We start from the raw sequence: 22,283 nt of genomic DNA on the forward strand, positions 1-22,283 counted from the left end.
GGATGACAGTGACAATGATTATCTCTCTAGTCCCCCCCTCCCCCCCACGGGGGGGAGGATAGAGAGAGACAGAGACAGAGAAAGAAAAGAGGGAAGGGGAGGAAAGGCTTTGAGAGGGATTTTGAATCCACTGGGAGTGTTCACGCCACACGATTCCCGGCACATGACTGAAGGAGACAGTAGGAGGCAGTATAGAGTCAGCAGCCCCTTGATTCTAGTCTAACCCCACCACCACCACCACTACCACCATCACCATACTTGATTAATGCTGGATCTAGAGATGCTGGTGGTCACCAGGAACAGTTTGGAGTGGAGTGACTTGCTCCTGCGTCGGGGGAACCTCCAAGACTGAGCGTGTAAAGGAATAGGCCCCACTTCTTCAAGCTATCTCAGTGCACCAAACACCTTGATTCTGATCTGATTGAATCTGTGACCTGTGGCAAGTTGCTTCATCTTGCAAAGTCTCAGGACCTCTGTAAAAAAAAAAAAACACAAAGAGTCTTTACACCTAGGTCTAGGATTACAGCTAGAATTAAATGAGATAAAGCTCAGTGCTGAAGCACAACAGCCTAATATCCCTGAAGTGCTCATAAAACACCTGTACTCCTACTTCTTTCCCTAGTTTTACCTCTCAACAAAAGAGTCAAATCTCGAAGTAGATTATGGCTTAAATATTTTAAAGTTTTAGGCTGTGGAAAATTAAGACTCAGAAAGTTTGTGTTTAGCAAAAAAAATAGATCATGAAGTCAAGAGATGCTGATTTCAGTCACTCGGGATGTTTTAATAAATGTGCTGAGCAGTGAAGATGCAGTAGCTCAAGATACAAAGCCCGTGCATACAGGGAGCTTTCTTGCTATGAACAGCTTATTTTTATTAAGTAGTAGTAAAAATAAAAACTACCAGCGAAAATGCAATGATAACAAGTGAACACGGGCATCCCATGTCAGCTGACGATCAAGAGAAAAGTAAAGCAGGGTGAGGCAACACGGAACTCAAACAAATGTGTTTTTCCCGGAAGACCCCTCTGACATGTGAGCAGAGAGCCAAAAGAAGTAAGAAAATGAGCGAGGCTTTTATCCAGGAGCAGGGAGTTTTGCACAGAAGGAATAGTACAGGCAAATGCCCTGCAGAAATGAGCTTGCCATGTTGGAGGAATCAGCAAGAGACCCAGGCAGCTGAAACTCAGTAAGGGAGAACATAAGCTAAGAACCAGGAAGGAGGATGCAGATATGACTAGGGGACAAATGGAGAAACCTGTGACCTTTCAAAATTTGCCTAGCCATCCATTTATTTTGAGCTACACCTGGGACTCCGCGTGCAAAGAATGTGCTCCAGCCCTCTGAGCCATCTCCCAGGCCTTAGAGTTTATTTTTAGTGATTTGTAAAGCCATTGTAGGAATGACTATGTGGACCAGAGTTAGAAAAGAACATCTGTGCTCTGGAGAGTAGGCTGCAGGATAAAAGATATTGATGACATACCATGTGCAGGTTATAATAGTGGAAGTTGTAAAAATGATCAGATTAGATATATTTTCACCAGTGAGTTGGAAGGGATACCAGGAAGTAGGGCATTTTCCTTGCACGCAGCCAACATGGCCTACCCGAGTTCGATTCCTCTGCCTCTCTCAGAGAGCCCGGCAAGCTACCCAGAGTATCTCGCCCACAGGGCAGAGCCTTGTAAGTTACCCGTGACGTATTCGATATGACAAACACAGTAACAAGTGCCACAATGGAGACGTTACTGGGCCCCCTCGAGCAAATCGATGAACAACAGGAGGACAGTGACAGAGACAGAGACCAGGAAGTAAGGAAGCAAGGATATATATCAGTGGAGTTGGGATTTGAACCTCACCGTTGTGTCAGCTCAGGTCATACCAAACCAAAGCCAGCTTTAAACTGAACAGTGTGATTTAAGACACATCATTCAGGCAGGCAGATGTGCCAGATATGCCAGGAATAATAGTGCAGGGTGCTTTCCTTGCAGGCCAAGCCAGACTTAATTCCCCAACACTCAATATGGTCCCCTGAGCACTTCCAGGAGTGACCCCTGAGTACCACCAGATATGCCCTCCAAAAAAACAAAAAAAGAAAAATGCAAGATATTCCCAGGGTGAAGACATTACAACCTGATGCTTGAGGTCCAGTTAAGGTATTTTTTCTTCCAAATTATCATGTATAGTTCTTCTTAAAAAATATTTATAGAATAATTGACAGATTGAAAAATAATAAAATATCCCAGTTTACATAAAATTAAGATTAACCTACAGAACAGATCTTTTATTGACTTAAGGAAATTATATACCTCATGAGTACTGATTTGGATGAATTCATGAAATCCTAGGAATGCTAAAGTCACCAAGAGTTCACGTTTCCAGATATTCTACCAGTGGGTATATGGTGTACAAAGCTGTAAGATCATCTGGACATGTCCTGTTTCTTCACTTTATGAAGTGACAGCGCTACAGCTAAATGGTATAGTATTTAAATTTCATTAAAATGGTCAGACCTGCACTTTGCACTTTCTCTGTGGCACTTTGTCTCCAGGTGGTAGATGGGCAGGGTTTCCAGGGGCCTTTGTGGGCTTCAAGGATCAGCAGAGTCCTGGACAATTCTGCCAGTTTTTCTATACCCATTTCAATAGCACTTGATCCAGAAATGCTTGTTTGACTCCACAAAATGCATTAATTACAGCCCTTTATGTGAGCTCTGTAGAGTTTATATCTAATCCCCAGGCACTGCGTTCTATCAGATTCACTAATAGTTAAACTATCAGATTCACTTTGCTATGAGTGTATTTATTATATTTATTTATTTATTATACTTTCAAAGCTTTAATAATTTCCGGGTCTTTGTGTATTATTTGTGGCACTTTGCCAGCTCCCTACAATTAAAACAAAACTTGAAGGTAGTATTATCTACCAAAACTATATTTTAATCAGAATAACCAGGACCAATTGTTACATACTTGGTTTGGCATGAATGATGCTACAGGGAGAGAATTTTGCTGGAAAACAAGATTTTCCTGATGAAGGACAGTGAAGAAATAATGAAAACTGCTCTGCTTTGAAAGAGAGTCTAGCCACAGGGGTAAACCAGAAAGGTCTAGCATAGTGCTAGCAACAGGTGTATTTTAAAAGCTCCTAGTGATATTGGCAGCCACCAAATTTGGCAGCTAAATGGTGACAAGGCTTAGTCAAGCTGTTGAAATGTCTGGCCTATGCTGGGCCAAGAGGCGGAAGTCAACGTGCAGACTACAGAGAATCAGGCAGATCACTTTTCTCTGGCCCTGGCTGTGGTACAGTGTCGGAAAATAAATCTTAATCTTACTTTGCAAACACTCCTGAAAAACATTAGAAAGTTCATTTTCTAATTTAATGACCCTTGGAATTTAATGATTAATGAATCATGCAGATGAACTGCCAGTTAAGACAAATAGCCCTGATATGAACTCCCATCCAATCCCTAGAATTCATAGCAGACAACTCTGATATGTCTCAATTATCTAGTTAATGGTATTTTGAGTATACAGTTCACGGTTAAAAATAGTGGCATACTGATGGTGGCTTTTTCCTGGCTATTTTTGCAGCAGTTATAAAACTGAGGGGACATTTCAATGCACTATACATATTTTTCATGTCGGAAAATGAAACATTTTATATTGATTCCCAAACAGGAAAATCCACGGTGTTACTTAGTTTTTTATAGCAACTTTGGTTCACAGAATACAAATAAATTTACACCTTTTGCCTTAGTATTATAGTCAGAGGGCCAATATGCAGTGTAATAAGTCAAAGCAATGAAGGAAAGATATTCAGAAATGATTTCCCTTTCCAAACCCATCTGTCCCTTCCTTGATATGGAGCCAAACTCCGGGGCTGTTTCATAGGAATACACTTACTCACATCGGTGACTCTTTCTCTCTGTCCCCTAGCACCTGCTAATAAGCTACACTAACAGAGTCCTAGAATGACTCTCAAGGGGACTATTTTTCTTAAAGAGTAGGTTTCTAAGCAATATTTTGCATGCACATATTTAGCTTGAGAAGGGTTCTTACAAGTATCCTGTGTTTCTGTGAAGCTCAATGAACAGAACCAATAATCCTGACAGAACTTCCTGTTCTGTCTTCCTCGGCCTCTTCTGTAAATCAAATAAACCCCTTTAGTTCTGAGCAATGGTAACAATTGTCTGTTTCCTAAATAAGACAGAATGGGAAATAAGTTTTTCTGTTTACTTCAGTATTTCCACTTCAATTGAGAGATAACAGACCTAAAATTAATCCCTAACAATATCAACACAGAAGTGAACGTCGTAATCAGTATTTTTTGCCTCAAACTTTGTTTGTTCATACTTAAGCCTTGCTTGCTTTGAATATACATCTTTCTGATCTTGTTTCCAGCTGCCCTACTTAACAATTCAAGCACACTTAAAAAAAACACCTGAGCAATTTTTTCTCCAGTAATTCAATAGTACTGTTAATGTTCAATCTATTTGGAAATACAGGATGTGGATGTGAGTAAAATCACAATTTGGAATCCTGCCACATCAAACTTCAAGATCTCCCGAAACAGGTTCTGATTGTCTTCTGACAATAAGCTTTGTAAATCATCAACAACTCACAACCTCCAGAATTCTGCCACTGAATTCACTACTGAGTAAAATCCCAGCTACCTGAGCATTTTGCTTCTGTGAGCATACATTCCCCACATACACATTCTCTTGCAAATGTTATCATCCTATAGTGATGCAGCTAGAAGAAAGAATTGTCGTTTCCATTGGCAGGGGCGGGGGTGAGTGAACAGCAAAAATGTGCTTTAAAATTTGATGAAGTGCCCAGTCTTTCAAGTTAGAGTAAGAACCTTTCTATTCTTAAGCCATTCAAATACTGAGAGGCAAGTCAGTGTTTATCTATAGGCTTAAGGGGATGAGCTGTTCTTGAAAGAGTGGAAGAAGACAAAATAATAGAACTTCATCCAAGGCATCTTAAATAGCCCAAATTGGGCAGTGTTGTTCCATTTGTTTGGGCCAGCTAACAGGTTTATTTAACCTGTATAATTATAATACTATCTACATAAATATTATTTTATATAATTTGTTATGCATTTTATGGACCAATTTAAACAAATTATTTGAGGTTATTTTATATAAAACTATATGGGAAGGAAATAATTTAAAAGCATTATAAAGTATATACACAGATGATAGTTAGAATAACAAAAATATATAACTAAATTTCTGTTTTATTTTTTCTATGCTCAAATTAAACAATAAAATAAGCACATTTTCCTGAATACAAGTAAATAAAAATATTAGCTCTTCATGTAAATGAAATGAATCACAAGTTCTAAATCTTCATAGCTCCTGAAAAATCAGGTATGTTTTATTATTTCACATTGGAAAATTTGTGGAAATATCCCAGTGTAAGTTAGAACTGACTGAGAAAAATGAAAATTAATCATGCCATAGCAATTACTTACTTTCATTTTTTATATATAGTTTAATTTTTTTCTCTACACTTATTATATAACCAAGTCTTTATTACTAATATCTAGGTAGTGATGTTGCAGGATAGTATACCTTCTTGGATTTGGAAACATGTACAGAATATATTACATCAGAATAATAATATAATCTGAATCTTTGCTGTTGGCTGGCTTTCTCATCAAGGCTACAATCTACTTTTATTTTTCAAATCTAATATTGTAGTAATTTATTTTATGACCATTCAATTCATTTCCTTGCTTCATAATTCTTTAAAACCATGAAGCCAGAGTGAAAGCTCAATGGACTAGAGTGCATCGTTTGCATACAGGAGGTTGGATTTGATCCTGCCACTGCTTGTTTCCCTGAGCACTACTAGGAGCAACCCCTGAGCATTGATCCAAGAGCGACCCCTGAAGACGCTGAAGACATAGGTCAATAGGATGGAGTACGTTGTTTTCTAAGCAGAGAGTCTGGTTTAATCCCGGCCACCTCATTGTCTCCTTGTACATGAGTCTGGAGTAGCCCCTAAGCACTACTGGGTCTGATACAAAAACCAAGAGCGATCCCTGAGCATGACCTGTATAGCTTCAAAACCAAGAAAAAGAAATAAAATTATGTGTACATAAAGTACACAATAAATACAATTCCTTAAATCCAATCCCCAAATGATTCTTAACACACAGATTGTTGGCCGCAATGCTGAACCAGGAGGAGACGGTTGTTCACCAGCCAGTGGTGGGCCACTAGTGTTGGGATGGCATTACACTTCATCAGGGTTTTGTAAGGTTTGCTCCGTACTGAAAGGTGGTCAGCTGATGAAATATAGACAATCCCGGATCAAACTGCCCCCTCTGGCACTGAAGAGAGGGTTTTTAAGGTCCATCCCAAGCCTATAACCCCCCCAGGCTATATTCCCAGGCTTAGCAGGTTTACTTCTCCTGTTGGTCTCTGTTACCTTTCCCTCCCAGGACAACTTAAAACCCTACTTAGTCTCTCCTAGGTCTTGACTCTGTTCCACCCTCACTGGTGGACTAAAGGGTTGGCCCTGGAGCGCATCCCAATAAACTTTCCTTTACTTGTGTCAGACCCTTGGTTTGCACTGCGTGAGGTTTGCCACCCATCAGATTTAGCCCCTGGGTTTCTATGTAGGATTGTAGGTGGAGCAAAGGAAAAGATTAGGGTGCAGAGGTGTGGAAGGGTGGTGCTCCAAACTCACAAACTGCATGGAGTTTTCCAGTTGCCGTGCCTTGGGGACAGCAAGAGGAGAATGAAGGTTCTGTTCTATTAAATTACACTCTCCAGAGTAAAGACAGTCATTACATATTGTCAATTAAAACATGAAAATCTTGCAAAGCTCTGGTCTAGAATTATCTAAAGAAAAACAACCCAAACTTGCAGAGTATGCTCTCAAATCTCTCTAATTAATGATTTGGGACATCCCCAGAAGTACTGAATTGAGGTGTAGGAGAGGTGAGTGGGGGTGAGGGATACACGGGGCCACATCTGCAGTGCTAGAGAGTAAGAAACAATCCCAGCAGCTCTTACAAGCAAGGCTCATGCACGCCACCCTCCAGTGCTCTCACGGACCTCCTCTACCAGTGATTTTTTTTCTTTTTGGGTCACACCCAGCGATGCACAGGAGTTACTCCTGGCTTTGCACTCAGGAATTACTCCTGGCGGAGCTTGGGGAACCATATGGAATGTCAGGGATCATACCCCGGTAGGCTGTGTGCAAGGCAAACGCCCTACCTGCTGTACTATCGCTCTGGCCCCAGATCAATGAATTTTTTTGACGCTATTAATTAGCTTTTTTTTTATTAGTGAAACACCATGAGGTACAGTTGTAGACTTACAAGTTGTTGCGCTTGGGTTTTAGTTATACAATGATCGAGTACCCATCCCACCACCAGTGCCCATTCTTCACCCCCACCTATCCCAGTATCCCTCCCACCCCTCCCATCCCCCATTCAACCCTGCCTCTGTGGCAGGGCACTCCCTTTTGTTCTGTCTCTCCTTTTGGGTGCTGTGGTCTGCAGAAGAGATATTGGGTGGCAATCATGTTCTGTCTATAGACTACTTTCAGCATGCATCTCCCATCCTGAGCAGATCTTCCCAGTACCCTTTATTTGGTGCTCCCTTCTCTATCTGAGCTTCCTTTGCCCCTACAGTGTGCGGCTGGCTTCTAAGCCATGGAATGAACAACCTGGTATTTATCACAGCTGCTCTTGGGTGTTAGTCTCTTTTGTTACTTTATGTTATCCAGATGAATGCAATCTTTCTATGTCTGTCCCTCTCTTTCTGACTAAGCCAATGAATTTTTTTTAATAAAGTTTACTTCATCTTTTTGGTCAGGCTTACATATTAGTGATCCAAAAACAAGAAAGTTGAGCTAGACTCACATAAATGTACTGATTAGCTTGTATAAATCACAATAAACTTTCGTATTAGCTAATTAGTTGTCCAGTTCCAGGAAAACCTGCAAGCAAGTCAAGTTGCCACTCGCTTCTCCTTCCCGGCCCTTCTTACAGAGTTTTTCATTCATCATCACGGATTGATTATAGGTTTGTAGTTTTGCTGTTTCAAGGTTAATGAGTGTTAGTGCTTGTCACTTTGTTAATTTTCCATCCTGAATCTTGTAATTAATATGCACGCCTTCCTTCCTTCCTTCCTTCCTTCCTTCCTTCCTTCCTTCCTTCCTTCCTTCCTTCCTTCTTTTCTTTGGTTCCTACTCGCTTTTTGATCTTTGATACCTCTGTTAAAGTATTTATGTTTTGGGAAATGAGTTTTGCATAAGCCTTCTTAATGAGCACCCTGTGTAGATGCGTGGACAGAACAAAGAATAAGTTGTTCTCTCATAGAGACTAACAACTGTGGTGCACTTAGATTAGAAAGTCCTAGAGTGCTTCCCTGAGGAAGTGACATTTAAGTGAGGTCTGGATGCTGTGAAGGAGCAAGCAGGGTGAATTACATCTTCTTCTCCTCCCCATTCCAGGGAATGAAAAATTGGCTAGAGTCCACAGACGTCAGTTCAGTTGGCTACGTCTTTATTAACTCAGAATAGTCAAATCAATAAAGGCTCCTGTACATAAAAAATTGGAAATGTATTATACCAAGAAAGCCTCAGACTTGTGCCCAATCAACTTTGGGAAAGGTAATTATTCTTTCTGCTCTTTTATTTTGTCCTTCCTCTCTTCTTTCCACTTACTCTCCCTCCAATGTGTTCTCCTTCTTTCCTTCCTTCTTTTCTCCTGCCCTCTACCCCTTTCTCCCTCCCTCCCTCCCTCCCTCCCTCCCTCCCACTCTCCTTCCTTCCTTCCTTCCTTCCTTCCTTCCTTCCTTCCTTCCTTCCTTCCTTCTTTCCTTCCTTTGTTCTTTCCTTCCTTCCATATATTTATTTGGTGTTTTCCATGCATTGTAATTCAGATTCTGTGAAAGTACTTTTCTTGGTTCTTTCTTTTCAGTTTTTTTTTATTGAATCACAGCCAGATACACAGTTATAAGGTTGTTCATGATTGGGTTTCAGTTATATACTGTTCCAACACCAGTGTACATTTCCCACCACCAATGTTCACAGTTTCCCTCCCATGTACCCCCTCCACCACCTGCCTCTGTGGCAGGCACTCCTCTCTCTCTCTCTCTCTCTCTCTCTCTCTCTCTCTCTCTCTCTCTCTCTCTCTCTCCCCCTCTCTCTCTCTCTTTCTCACTCTCTCTCTCTCTCTCCATCCCTCCCTCCTTTTGGGCATTATGGTTTGCAACACTGAACCCTTTTCTATTTTAACTGTTGTCAAGGCTTTTAAAATACTTTATTTGAAAATACTTAACATCTGTGAAGCTAGACTGCCAGCTCTCTAATATGAAACCTAGTGATTGGCCACTATGAATTTAAAAGACTATCGCTGCTACATGGTTTTGTAGCTTGATTACAAGAAAGCAGACATCGATAAAGAAATTTTAAAAACACACTTTGCCAAACAAATTCTTCTAAGTGATACTAAGTAGTGGAAAATAATATTGACATTAACAACAGCAAAACAAAGAAAGAATAGTAAATGCCCAGAACATATGGCCCTAACACATAGTTGGATCTCCAGCTAGCTCATAAACTTATATCCAAGAATTTTGCTCAAAATTGAGAAAGAATAGAAAATAAACCCAGAACTACCAAATGCCTTTTTGGGTATATGTCCAAGGAAACCTGCCTAAAATGCAATTGATGTTCAGGCAGATAGAAGGAAAAGTGGAAAAAGACAAGTGTCTACTGTTGACTTAACCATGTAACAGATGTTAGACAATGCCTCTTGATTCTTCTTCTCTAAGTGCTGCCACGCTTGTCAGCCTCTGATTTTAGAGCCTAAATGTGCTACACAGGACAGGTAGAGTCAGAAGGAATGGGCAGCTGTTCTTTCTGCAGGATCACTTAGCATTCCCAAGACCCAAGGATTCAGCTCTAAGACTTTGGTAACATGACCAGGCGAAGCCAAGATCATGATGTCTTTAGCTTCCTGAAATTCAGAAACTATAGAGCAGTCCTAAAATAGAACCTCACACCTGGTCTGGGCATCAGAGCCAAGAGGAGGGATCCTGGATTTTTTATAGCCTGTCCAGATTCATTACTAGGGATTACATTTACTGCTTGCCTCTGCTGCTAAATACCAGGACCATCGTATCAGGAATTCCTGCTCTCAGTATTAGTAGTCAGTTCATAGTCGTCTGGAAAACTCTCCAAGTCTCAGTCTCTTCATTGCTAATATAGGCTGAGTATATGATAATTAAAATAGTAGATAAATGTACACAATACATATTATTATACCAAAAAATTAAAACCAACTTATTGAAGTTCCCCAATTATTAAAGAATTGTATTACTTTTTTGCATGGTAAAACAGTCATGATCAATTGATGTTTTGATTGATCTTTTCTAACGGGATTTTACTGTATGATTATATACGATAAAATGTACAAATGTTCAGGTGGATCACTTGACAGTTCAATATATCTATATAAATAAAATAAAGCTTTTGACACCACAGGAAATTCCTTCATGTCTCTTTCCAGATAGTCTCCTTAATTCTGGGTGAATTCTACTGCTAAATAAGTGTTACCTGTTCTAATTTTAATTTAATTTTAAGACTTTTATATAATCTTGTATCTGAGTGAAATAAATCAGAGGGAGAGGAGCAGATACGGAGTGCTCTCGCTCTTATGCAGAAGATAAAGAAACATAGTATGAGAATAACTAATGCTGAAAGACAATAGAAAAGAAGAGTAGGAGAACTTGTCCTAGTAGGAAGTTTGCCACTGCAGGTGGGGGGTGGGCATGGGGTACAGATCAGGAAAGGAACTGATACAACAAAGAAAGGGACAAGGACTGGGTCCTGAAAGAAGGTAAAGTGTTACGCATGACACCCTATCTGTAACGTTATTATAAACCACAGTATATAAAAGGGGAAAAAGAAAAAGAGAAGGGCTGGAGCGATAGCACAGCAGGTAGGTCGTTTGCCTTGCACACAACTGACCTGGGTTTGATTCCCAGCATCCCATATGGTCCCCCGAGCACCACCAGGAGTGATTCCTGAGTGCAGATCCAGGAGTAACCCCTATGCATCACTGGGTGTGACCCAAAAAGCAAAAAAAAAAAAACAAGAAAAAGAGAGGGCCAATGAAATTGGGGACTCAATTGGTAGAGGAAAATGGACTCTAGGAAAGGGATTGACATTGGAAAATTATACACCTGAAACTCAATCATAAATAATATTGTAACTTTGTATTTCACAGCAATTCCGTTTTTAAAGAAAACCAAATTGTAAGTTTTAAAAAAAGTTTGGTGGGGCTGGAGAGATAGCACGGCGGGGAGGGCGTTTGCCTTGCACGAGGCTGACCCAAGTTCAATTCCCAGCATCTCATATGGTCCCCTGAGCACCGCCAGGAATAACTCATGAGTGTAGATCCAGGAGTAACCCCTGTGCATTGCCAGGTGTGACCCAAAAAGCAAAAAATAAAATAAAATAAAATAAAATAAAAAAAGTTTGGTGAAGCTGGGTTTTGGAAGATTTCTGAGAAATCATGAGAAAATCAACATAGAACTTAAAATAATGTGGAGGTATCCAATCTAAGAAGGTGTACAACACAAAACAGACATGCACATTTTATTACTAATAAATTGTGATTACTTAAGAATGAAACAAAAAACACTGTACTTTCAAATTACACGTATTACCCCTTTTTTAAAAATGACTACTAAATTGTTAAAGTTACAAAATTGTAAAACTTATAAATACTAACTTGTTTACTTTTAAATCTTTAATAAATGATTTAAAGTATTTGGTACTTTAAATACTTGCCAAGTACTTATTTCTTCTGCAAAGAAAATTACTGATATATTCAGGGTATCATAACTGAGAACATTGAAAATCTTTGCTTATCATGTATCTAATGTTATTTTACTGATTTTTACTCAGTTGAAGCATCAGAGCTCAGAATTAGTGCTTTCAATAATCAGGATTTAAATATGACTGACTTTGGTCTTAGTCTCAAAATCTGACTGGGTCTCTAAATTTATTTATTTATTTAACCAACATTTATTGGAACATCACTATAAAGTACAAAGCTCCCAGGGGCATAATTGGTGAATGGTACAAGATTTCCTTTTGAAGGAAATCAAAAGGAAATATCTTTATATCTTCCTACACAAATATTGTCTCTACAAAACAATTTAATTACAAATTTTTTCTTCTGTGCGACATATGTAAAAATGCCTTTCCCCGAAGAAGGAATTAGAACAACTACTAATTTCATCATGTCACCATTTTCTACTTTCTCAATTATCTATGCAGATTTATCAATAATTCAACAAAACTTCCTGTGCAATATGTTTGACAATTTGAAACTGTCAGAACAATAAATTTAGACAGAGTATGAAAATGACATTTGTGGCTAAGGCAGTGAGTGGAAGGCAGGCTCAGCATTCAGGAAGGAGATCATTATCCTTCAAGGGTGAAAGATCACTCACTTTACCTTTAAGAGAGAACTCACCAGATGTGCTGGGAAAAAAGAATTCTAGCTTCAAAAACCATCTTATCCCGGAGGATAAACACTCTTGGGAAAGTTTTCCTGGTTTTTACATTCTTTTTCTAAAGCATGAAGACTACCAATATTTAACTTGAGGTGATAATGATAAACAATGGAAGTCAGAAAGTGCAAGCTTATAATGAGATCCTTTTTCTCGTGTGGAATATAATCAAACCAACCAAACCAACCAAGTAGTCTCAACAAAGATTACTCTCAGACTCTGTGAAATACATATCAGTTACTGGAGGCAGAGAAGGACAAGAATGAAAGGAAAAGGTAGAAGGGGTCAATCTGATCATGGAAATGATCTTAGAACTTCAGTGTTGGGTGTGGTGAGGATTCATAGTGTGAAGCTGGACCTACCAAATATGTATAGTGTTACAAAATAATGGGGAGTTAATAAAATTTTGGTTAAAAAGTGAAAATAATACTAGTGTTCGGGGGCAGGGAGATTGCTCACTGGCTTAAAAACATACTCTGCATGTTGAAGACCAGGGTTCCATGTCCAGCATCATATAGTCCTCCCAGCATTGCTACCAGGAGTAAAACTCTAGGCACGGGGTCAGGAGTATCCCCCTGAGAACCTCTGGGTATATCTAATAAACAAAAGTAAAAATAAAATAAAATAATGCTAGTATTTTTAAAGTATGACTCCAAATACTGAGATAGATGATGAAAAGATTAAATACCAGAAAATTATAAAGTGAATATCTAAAAAATTTTATTTTACCTCAGCCAGACAGACTATGCCAGTGTCAGTGGATGCCAATGATACACTAGATTATTTTAAGTTCCTGAATATTTTAAAGTTCCATGGGGAAGTTCTCCATTACTCCCAAATGTATTGTGATTACTTGCAATGGAACAGATTTGAACTTAGAGGAAAATATTGAGGGAAAAAAAACTTTGAAATATTTCATAAATACTATTCCCTAATTAAAAATTGAATTATTGACTTTCAGGGAAACAACCAAAGGAAAACCTCTCACGCAGAGGAAGAGGACATGTAACTCTAACACCTGGAGAAGTAGAATAAGCAGAATTTATACCAAGCAGTTGAAAATTGATTCCAGCATTGCAAAATTATTTCTTATGTAAAAGTATTTTCTTATAAGAAGTAATAGTAATCACCCTTTCCTTCCTTCCTTCCTTCCTTCCTTCCTTCCTTCCTTCCTTCCTTCCTTCCTTCCTTCCTTCCTTCCTTCCTCTCTCTGCTTCCCTCTACCCTCATTCTTCTCTTTCCTACTTTTCTTACCTACCTCCCTTCCACCCTCCTTCCCTTCCTTCCTTTTTCTTTCTTTCTTTCTTTCTTTCTTTCTTTCTTTCTTTCATTTCTTTCCTTTTTCTTCCTTTTCTTTCCTTTCTTTCTTTTTCTTTCTTTCTTACTTTTTTCTTTCTTTCTCTTCTTCCTTTGTTCCTTCCTCTTTCTCTCTGTTTCTTTCTTTCTTTCTTTCTTTCTTTCTTTCTTTCTTTCTTTCTTTCTTCTTTCTTCCTTCCTTTCTGTCTATCTGTCTTTATTTCTATTTCTCCTTCCTTCCTTCCTTCCTTCCTTCCTTCCTTCCTTCCTTCCTTCCTTCCTTCCTTCCTTTCTCCCTCCCTCTCACCCTCCCTCCATCCCACTCTCTTTTTTCATCTATGTCAGAAATAAAACTCACATGTAAGGCAAGCATCTTTGCCTCTGACCATCTCTCCAGACCCTCCTGAGCTTCTTTATCATTTTCTGCTCACCCTTCAAGGGAAACATAGTTCCTCCCCACATTCTCCCCACCACACAAACACCCCACTAGCCCTAGACAATCTTGGCCTCTTTACTATTATGTAAGTCATCTTGATTTTTCCAGCCTCAAATATCAATTATTGATGTTCCTTCAGGTCAGCAATGGTAACTGCTTACCACTCAAAATGCTTCTGAACATTTCACTTATACAACTTCCTAAGGTCAGTTAGTATCTTCCACAGAGATGGTATCCCTGAGCAGGGATTGTGTTGTGGGAGGAGATGCTTAGAAACCTATCTGAAAAGTCATTCCTTAAACCCTGGAATGCATTCTGGATTCATTAGTATGTTTCAGACTCAACCATTGAAACGCCAGCATCCTGTACTTTCAAAAGAGCTATCATGGGTACCAGGACCATTCTAGAGATGAGCTGTTCAAGTTAAGTTAACATGAAGGTGGGAAGGTGGGAAAATGAGCTCTCATTTCATCTGACTGGGGTCCTTAGAAGAAGAGGAAATTTGAACACACAAAGGGAATAGCAGGGATACTATTCCCCAAGGGATGTTGTTCAGCAAAAAGAAACCACTTGAATAGGCAGCAAGAGGGCCCCCATCTGTGAGACTAAGACAAAAGAGGGCCTCAAAGGTACCCAGTCTTGTCCACATCTTGATTTTTCCAGCCTCAAAAAAAATCAAGAAAATAACTGCTGTCTAATTCACCTTGTTGAGATATGACATTGTAACAGACCTAGCAAATGAATTCAGTATCCTAAAAGATGACTGGACTATAAATAAATTCCAACAACATCATTAAATTGAGTCACTTTCAATCTGTTATAGAAGCCTTAATAACAGTAAAAATAATATAATTCTAAGAAACCAAAATGGAGTATCTTAAAAGAGTTACTATTAAAAAAATCACTTATTGGAGAAATTTCCTCCACTCTGATATGAATACTGAATAGAACTTTGGAAGACACATAAGAATCAATCTAAATTTGCATCTGTTTTAAAATTATAAGAAAGTTCCAGTGAAATGTAATTTTTTGCAAAACATTTAACAAGTGCAGTAATTTTTGTGGTTTGCCTAATTTGCTGCGTGACTGGCTTTTTGCCTTATGTCTAGTTAAATTTTATAGCAACCTGTAATAGCTCTTTCAATTTAATAGATTTTTTATAAATTTATATTTGCCCAATATGTGCTAGTACACGTAAGTATGATCAATTTAGTGGTCCATGCCAAATATAAGATACTTATAAAAGCATTTTAGAGCCTTTTGTAGAGTTTTAGGTATTAACAGAAATAATTAAAATAATAAAATTCGTCTTTTGTAATAGAGCAAAATGTAAATGAAGTCTTTAAAAGATGTTAAGGTCAGATTATACTGATAATTAAAAGGATTAAGTTCCCACAAGGGCTGGAGCCATAGCACAGCAGGTAGGGCGTTTGCCTTGCAGTGCAAGCAATAGCAACTGACCCTGCCTACCAGGGTTCAATTCCTATGCCCCTTTTGGAGAGCCTGGTAAGCTACCCAGCCTACTGGGTTCAATTCCTCTGCCCCTTTTGGAGAGCCTGGCAAGCTACCGACAGTATCTCGCCTGCACTGCAAAACTTGGCAAGCTATTCGTGGCGTATTCGATATGCCAAACACAGTAACAAGTCTCACAATGGAGACGTTACTGGGCCTGCTCGAGCAAATCAATGAACGGGAGGACAGTGCTACAGAGCAAGTTTCCACAGAAAAAGAATAAATGCTAAACAATAGATTTTTAATGTCAGTTTAGTAACTACTTATTTCTTCTTGCATCCTTCCTAATGTTTTGCTGTGTCACCGCTCAAAGAGTTCCATGCTTCATCCTTACATCAGGGGGATACAGGCTGTGATAGAGGCTCTACTGCCATCCTGTTCACTCCCAACCCCGTTTACCTCCCCAAGATGAAGCTTTCAATACCCTCACACTGGGAATCCATATGAATAGGGAGAAGGGAAATGGATGTCTGGCCACAGTCAGCGTCTATCAATGTACAGTGAGCAGAGTCTCCTACTAAAGGGAAAAGTTGGGCTGGGGAAATAGCACAGAGGTGGGACCCTTGGCTTGCATGTGACTGACCCTGCTTTGACCCCTGGCACCACATAGCGTCCCCTGAGCACTGCCAGGAGAGTTCCCTAAGCATAAAAATAGGAATCACCCTGAGGGACTTTGGATGTGTCCTAACCCCTCTTTGACTCCTAAAAATAAATTAAAAGAAACCTTTTAGCAAATATCATGTTTTCTTTGTTAACTAACCATGTTAAAAACATAGTGTAGAGTCAAGAGATGGTACAGAGAGAGGGCACTTGCCTTGCACGCAGGAGACCCAGGCTCATCCCTCTTACCCCAAGTAGTTCCCCTGCACCCGACCTGGGTGATACCTGAGCACAGAGTCAGAAGTAAGCCCTGAGCACTGCTAGCTGTGGCAAAAAAATTTTTAAAAAAACCTAAATGAAATTAAAAATAAAAACACAGTGAGTTCTCTCACAATCTACTTTAATAAATTGATTTTACATACACATGACTTTTTAAAACTTTGCCAGAGTTTGGAAAAGGTTTAAAATGTAAAATACCACAGTGCTCTCCCCACTATTTTTAAACCTTTCATCCTGTAAACATCACTTGATCACTTGACATCCCATTACTCATCGATTTGCTCGAGAGGGCACCAGTAATGTCTCCATTCATCCCTGTCATCCCTGTCACATGGCATCTGCTCATTCCAAGAACATGAAGAGCCTCAAACTGTCCGTTTAGGGTCTTGATGAAGAAGTCTGACCATCTCGTAGGTGAGTGGCCACATGATCTTTTGATGTCCCGTGGAATCCAGTGGGTAACGGCTCTAGTTAAATGGTTATCTCCAAATCGCATTACATTTCCAGCCCATCTGATTTCCGAAGCCTTGGCAAACGAGACAGCATCCCTGATTCTCAATCATCGACAGAGGTCAGAACTCCGGATTCCTTCTCTCACTTGAGTGAAGCGTGACACTGCAAGCATAGCACTTTTGATTCCACTTTGGAAGACCCGAATAGCGTTCTCATCCTGTTTTCATAGGAAAGAGGTCTCTGATGTGTATGTTAATGCAGGAAGAATGGTGGAGCTGAAGAGATATGCCCAGATCCAGAGGTTCTTCGTCCTCTTAGCTATTTCTTCGATGCTCTTGAAGGCATTCCAAGCTGCTCTCTTCCTCCTGCGAAACTCATGTGCCAGGTCATTTGTCTTGTTGAGTTCTCGACCTAGGTACACATAACTGCTGCATTTGGAGATGTTCGTTTCATTGAGAGTGAATGGAACATCAGGAAGGAGTCTATTTATCATGAACATTGTCTTTGTAAGATTCAGCTGCAGTTCGACCTTTCCACACTCACACTCGAAGTTGGCCAGCATTCATGCCACTTGGCTAATATGTGGTGTTATTAGAACGATGTCATCAGCGAAGCGGAGGTGGTATAGTTGCCGACCATCTATCTTCACTCCCATTCCTTTCCATTCCAGTCGCTGCATACATTCTCGAGGGTGGCACTGAAGAGTTTCAGTGAAATGGTATTGCCCTGCCAAATTCCTCTCTTGACATGGATGATTACTTCCTTGTGGAATGGTGAGATCCTGCTAGGGAATCCGTATTACAGCTCACAGAGCATCCTGATGCATTGAGCTTAAATACCCTGTTTGGCTAGGACCCGGAAACAGAGATCCTCTGCCTGCTTCCACCAATCTCCAGCGACCCAGGGATCACACCCAGAACACCAACCTTGCCAGAGCCAGTTAAATACCTCATCGACCGACCTCCACTACCTCCAGTACCCAGCCACCACCACAATCTAGGCTGCTTTCCGCACTGCGTGGCCGCTTAAGACACTTAGTACCCATTTTCCACTATTACTGTACCATATTTGATGGGGTTCAAATATGGTTTGAACCATGGGAACACCTGCAAGGGCAATTAGAGGCCACCCTAAAAGTCTCTATTCCTCTCATAGAGCCCGGCAAGCTCCTAAGAGTATCCCGCCCGTGTGGCAGAGCCTGGCAAACTATCCGTGGCATATTCAATATGCCAAAACCAGTAAATACAATGGGTCTCATTCCCCTGACCCTGAAAAAGCTCCCAATATGGCCTGTAAACATAAATGATTTTATTTATTTATTTTGATTTGGTTTTTGAATGACTCCTAGCAATGCTCAGGGGTTACTCCTGGCTCTGCACTCATCAGAAATTATTCCTGGCAGTACTTGGGGGACCATATGGAATGCTGGGGATTGATTACCTGGGTCAAGCTACCTGCAAGGCAAATGCTCTTCCCATTGTACTGGCCCCTATAACTACTTTCAAAGATTTTTTTTTTAGCTCTTGTCATGTTATCCACCACAACTAAATCTACATGCAATATTAGGGTCTAACTCAAAGATTCTACTCTAATTAACAAGAATGTGTGTGATCTAAACTCAGCCAATTTTTTTCTGGAAAGTTCTGCTTACCTATTCATGCTTACATTCATTTCTTTAGCAATTGCTTGTTACCTTCTCGTTCCAGGAAATTGTTTTCATTTTTTGAGGTGTGGGTGGACATATCCAGCTGTGCTTAGGGCTTAGTCCTATCTCTGAGCCCAGGGGTCACTTCTAGCTCTAGGGGACTTTTCTAAGAACTTTGACACATCAGCTAATAAGAGATACAATTACTGTCACAATTAGGTAAACTCTATAGCTTGTCAAAATGTGATCAGAGTGATAGAAAATGGTAAAGCTTTAAAATAGAAAAGGTAAGCAAGACTGGAAGTGATGGGGGAAGGGGACCACGTAAAGGTTTGAAGGCAATGAAGATACATAAAGTAAAGCAACCAGCCTTTGCTGAGAGCAACCAGCCTCTACCAGGAGCTTGTCATTCACGTGTGATATTCTACAGTAGGAAGAGCAGGGAGTGAGGCAGTCCCTGAAGAGGATGAAGTCACAATGAGGTGGGGAGAATCTAATGGGCCTGACAGGTTCTTGGAAGGCGTCAGAATTTTACTGAGTCATTGCAGAGTTTTTGCATGGTTTTAAGCAGAGACAACTAGATATTTGTGGCATCTTGAGAGGATCTCTGACTGTTGAGTCGGAAAATTCTTTAGCAAGCAAAAAAATAAATAAAGCATAGAGACCAAGTAGGATGCGACTTTTTGTCATTTAGAGCAGAGGCTGCAATAGTTGGGATAAAGATGTGAGCAGCAGAGGCATAAAGAGTCATTTTTCTGGGTATGTTCTGAAAATAGAGTAAACAGAAATTCCTAATGAGTTGGACCGAGGTTGTAAAAAGAAAAAGTGTGTGTTTGGGGGTAGAGAGATGACAAATGCTAATGCACTAATTTTAGACTTTCTTTAAATCATTCTGAAAACTTTTTTGTGTTGTTCTCTCAATGTCTGTGACCACACGCAGCTACCCTTTTGGATATACTGAGCGGCGGGGATAAATGATAATATGAATCTGTCCTCTCCAATATGAGTCAAATTCAAAGTTTTCCCCATACATCTATAACAGAATCATCATCAACTTCTCAGTGCCAATCCAGTGACAGATTTTGAAGTCTCATTTGCATCTGAGCAAGAGGAGGGACTAGAAATAGGCTCCTTGCAAAGTTCCCTGTGTGAGTGCTCGGAAGGGCAATGGGAGGGGAAATGGTTCCTATGTGTTGCATTACTGAGTTCCAGGCACAAAATTGTCACTGGCTGGGCAGCAGAGACAGTTTCTTCCAGGCATCAGTGGATAGTACTGAGAATTTGCATCATCACACTTGCTCTGTTACATGCTTTTTGTGACAGATTTGTCAGAATAAAAGGGAACATCTCGTACAGACAAGACAATAGGAAATGACAAGTGTGATAAACGTGAAGGAAAAGTTACACACTGGTAAAAGACAGTTTTGCCAGTTTTCAAAAATAAACTATATTTTGGAAACTTCTTAATCATATCACTTAGTTAAATGGGAGGAGCAGGAGTACTTTTTTGAGGTCAAGAAACTGTAAGTCATGTGAATCCTAGGGACTCTAAAAGCCTGTGATGAATTCACCAACATAGTGTTTAGCTGCAGGCCACCTTGGCCTCAAGGTCAAAACAAACAAAAATGTAATACTGCCCCTTTTCCATTTCAAAAGTGTTTGAATTCTGTTTTAGAAGCCAAAGTTGGGAGAGACATATTTTCCCATTCAAAAATCAAGATGATTTAGAGTAAAGGATGAAGCAAATCTTGATGGAATCACAAAACCAAAACGGTGGAGAGGAGAAGGCAGAGAAATGGGCTCTTCCTGAGTTACTTCAGAGCCTGGAGATAAAAGAAATAAAAAGAAAATTGGGTTAGAGGTGGTATTCCTAGGGATGAGGGAGTATAAACAGGCTTTCTGTCCTGTGGTTTAAAATTCTGAATGCCAGAGTGATAGCATAGTGGTTTGGGTACTTACCTTGTACATATCCTACCGGGGTTTGATCCCCAGAACTCCATATGGTGTGGCCCAAACAATCCCCCCAGAAATAGTTGTAAGTTAGGGGTTTGGATGTGACTCAGTGATAAAAGCACTTGCCTTGCTGGGTTATATTCTTAGCATTGCAAATAATAATAATAAAACAAGATGCTAAAAGTGGATGTCATCAGAAATCCCAGCATAGATTTCCATGTTTGGGAATCTCTTTCTAATCTGTACCTGGAACTCTGAGAAAAGATTAAAAAAAGTGTTTCCTGCTAACACAGGACAGATACAACAAGGTGTTAGCAGTGGCATATAACAGGTTGGGGAAAAGTTAAGGCCTGAAGACTGCAAGCGCAGAACGTCTAACACACCCTGTCCACCTGAACTCCTCAGGGAACTCCAGTGTGCTGCAAGGGCCAGAAAGAAGGGGTCAGGATAAGAAATACACCTGCCTCCCCAAATGCAGCATGCCAGTTAAATGTTAGATGACCAAGGCATAACTTTTTCAGTATTACATAAAACATACTTTTAGGAAATATTATGTGTGATAAGCTGGAGCCATAATGCAGTGTATAGAGGCATGTTTTGCACATGACTGATCTTGGTACAATCCTGGGCATCCCATATGGTCCCCCAAATATTGCCAAGAGTAATTCCTGAGTGCACAGCCAGGAGTAACACCTGAGCATTGCCAGGTGTGATCCCACAAGTGAACAAATTATGTGTGATCTCAACTAGGTAGCTATATTTTTATTCACCAGATCTGGGAATTCAAGGGTAAAACCACTGGCCAAAAACTGACATGCTGGTGTCACAAGCTGAGTTTAGAGGTATAATGGTTGGTGTCTGAGAAAATCACTGTGAAGAGACAACATACCAGGTGGGTCAATGTACCGTATTTTTTTAATTCAAAATCCTGGGCTGGAGCGATAGCACAGCGGTAGGGCGTTTGCCTTGCACGCAGCCAACGTGGCCATTCCGAGTTCTATTCCTCCACCCCTCTCGAAGAGCCCGGCAAGCTACCGAGAGTATCTCGCCCGCACAGCAGAGCCTGGCAAGCTACCCATGATGTATTCGATATGCCAAACACAGTAACAACAAGTCTCATGATGGAGATGTTACTGGGCCCGCTTGAGCAAATCGATGAAAAACGGGAGGACCATGATATATATATATATATATATATATATATATATATATATAATTCAAAATCCTGCATACCCAAAAGTTTATTATTTACCATCTCTGTGTCCTCAAATGCTTTCATTTTTGTCTTGTGCTTTTCTGCTGCTCCTTAGAAATGAAATACTTTATGTTTTATAAAATGACAAGTAATATTAAATGAAACATAAGTTGAAACTAGTCTATCCACTGGTTGAAAAAAAACAGAGAACTACCTAATTTCAGTGGTTGGCCTTTCTAACTTATAAAAACATAAAATCATCTTACCCATATTTTTTGAGATTTGGACTGCTAACCCACCTAGTTACTAATTACCAGAAAATGCCTGACCTAGGGGATCACTGTTATTACTGAAAGTGGTTTAAA

The sequence above is a fragment of the Sorex fumeus genome, unplaced genomic scaffold (assembly GCF_029834395.1).
Source record: "Sorex fumeus unplaced genomic scaffold, SorFum_2.1 ptg000010l, whole genome shotgun sequence".
NCBI classification, from domain to species: domain Eukaryota; kingdom Metazoa; phylum Chordata; class Mammalia; order Eulipotyphla; family Soricidae; genus Sorex; species Sorex fumeus.